The following is a 2,500-nucleotide window of genomic DNA, read 5'->3' as shown; positions in this document are numbered from 1 at the left end:
TTTAAGGCCCCGAGCCAGACGTGGGTGCTGGTCGGTGGAGGAAGAGGAAACTCTCACCCGCCTTGACGTGATGTTCCATGGCGCCCGGAACATCAACCAGCTGATCGCTGCTGAAATGGTGTCGAAAACGCCTAAGCAGATCAGCGATAAAAGGAGGTTGCTCGGTCTGTGCCCTGAACAGACCGCATCGGGTGGTGTAGCTGAATCGGCCTCCGCGGCGGAGGAAGGGTCCGTGACTCCGGAGATGGAAGCCCAAAACCCAAGCGACCCACCTAAGAAAATCAGGAAGGTCCTGGCCCGGAGGGCACGCCAGTGGCTGAGGAAGGGGCAGGGCCTGTCGGACAAGGTTCGGGAAGTGTTGGGCGCATGGGTGGAGGGCCAACCCGGGATTCGCGCCCGGGTCGACTCCGTCTCCCTTGATGTTCTGACTTCATTCTTGGGGGTGCCCCCAGGACCGCGGAGGGTCCCGGACAAGAAGAGGCCTAAGGAGGGTGGCGATCCCACGTCCTGGATGAACAAACGGGCTGTCAAACGGGGCACTTTCCTGCGGTACCAGCACCTGTTTGGTGCCAACAGGAAGCTCCTGGCGTCCATCATCCTGGACGGCGCTGAGCGTAATCAGTGCACCCTCCCGCTCGAGGAGGTCTTCCAGGCCTACCGAGGAAAGTGGGAGGTCGAGCCGCCCTTCGCCGGTCTCGGACGGTTCGGGGTCCGAAGGGACGCGGATAATTTCGCGTTCAAGGCCCTGATCACTCCCGAGGAGGTGGTCAAGCACATGATGGAAATGGCCAACAAATCGGCTCCAGGTCCGGACAAGCTCACCCTGAAAGATCTGCGCCGCGCTGACCCCGAAGGAGATGCTCTTGCCGAGTTGTTCAGCCTTTGGTTGATCACTGGCACGGTCCCGGACGGACTAAAGGAATGTCGGTCTGTGCTGATACCGAAAGCAGTGGACTTTGAGAAGCTGAGGCTGCTGGGCAACTGGCGCCCCATCACTATCGGGTCCATTGTGCTGAGGTTATTCTCGCGGGTGCTCACCGCTCGGCTCGCCGCAGCATGTCCCATCAACCCCCGCCAGCGGGGGTTCGTCTCGGCACCCGGGTGTGCCGAGAACCTGAAGGTGCTTGAGTTCATCTTACGTAAGGTGAAGCAAGAGAGGCGTCCGCTCGGCGTAGTATTCGTGGACATAGCCAAGGCCTTCGATTCGGTGTCACACGATCACATCTCCTGTGTCCTAAAGGCCAAAGGGGTGGACCAACACATCGTGAATCTCATTGAGGATTCATACCAGAAGGTTACCACGAGAGTACAAGTGTTTAATGGTTTCACCCCACCTATCAGCATCAAATCCGGAGTCAAGCAAGGCGACCCGATGTCCCCCCTGCTGTTCAATATTGCAATGGACCCCCTGATAGCCAAGCTCGAGACGATCGGGCGGGGAGTGAAAGTCGGGAGTGCTTCCCTGGCTACCCTGGCGTTCGCGGATGATCTCGTCCTGCTGAGTGACTCCTGGGAGGGTATGCAACATAACATCGGCATCCTAGAGGACTTCTGCAACCTCACGAGCCTACGAGTGCAACCCACAAAATGTCAGGGGTTCTTCTTGAATCCGACATGCGACTCCTTTACGGTTAACACCTGTGAGGCCTGGACGATAGCCGGCCGTGCGATCACGATGCTGGGACCGGGCGAGTCGACACGATATCTGGGCTTGAATGTCGGTCCTTGGGTTGGGATCGACAAACCAGATTTGGGTACGCGACTAAGCTCCTGGCTCGAGAGGATAGGGACTGCTCCGCTCAAACCGACGCAGAAGCTCTCTTTGCTGGTGCAGTATGCCATTCCCAGGCTGCACTACCAGGCCGATTACGCGAACACCGGTCGTGTGGCCTTGGAGGCTCTGGATTCTATGAACCGAAGAAAGGTGAAGGAATGGTTCCACCTACCTGCCTGTACCTCGGACGGCCTCCTCCACTCCCGGCAGCGGGACGGGGGCCTTGGGCTGCCGCGCCTGGCGAAAGCCATTCCGGCAGCGCAAGTGAGGAGGCTGATTCGCGTAGCCACTTCATCTGATGATGTCATACGGAAAGTATCCTACGCGTGTGGGATAAGTGACGAAGTGGAGCGGCTCTGGTTGGCGGCGGGTGGGGACATGTCCAGTGTCCCGAGGTTCGAGGATCCTGATGCCCCGAAGCCCCTGGAGGCGCAGGACCCCCAGGCGGCTGCCCAGGAGGCACCACGCGTCGTTCTGACGAAGGTGATCCCCCGGCCCTCCAATTGGAAGGACGAGGAACACTCCAAATGGGCCCAACTCCGCTGTCAGGGTGAGGGGGTGGAGCTGTTCCGCAAGGACCCGGTCAGCAATGGCTGGATCTCCAATCGAGGGCGATTGGCGGAACGCCTCCGAATCGTGGCCTTAAAACTGCGGTCAAACGTCTATCCCACCAGGGAGTTTCTCGCGAGAGGCCAGGCAGGTACCAACGTAGGTTGTCGGCACTGT

At 59.4% G+C, this 2,500-nt stretch overlaps 1 pseudogene; it reads left to right on the top strand.

Annotated features, from left to right (window-relative positions):
• LOC132246801 (28S ribosomal RNA) overlaps window positions 1–2,500 on the top strand; it is a 9,754-nt pseudogene that overhangs the window by 3,606 nt on the left and 3,648 nt on the right.

The sequence above is a fragment of the Alligator mississippiensis genome, unplaced genomic scaffold (assembly GCF_030867095.1).
Source record: "Alligator mississippiensis isolate rAllMis1 unplaced genomic scaffold, rAllMis1 scaffold_19, whole genome shotgun sequence".
NCBI lineage: Eukaryota > Metazoa > Chordata > Crocodylia > Alligatoridae > Alligator > Alligator mississippiensis.
This window is presented reverse-complemented; position numbering and strand designations above follow the sequence as displayed.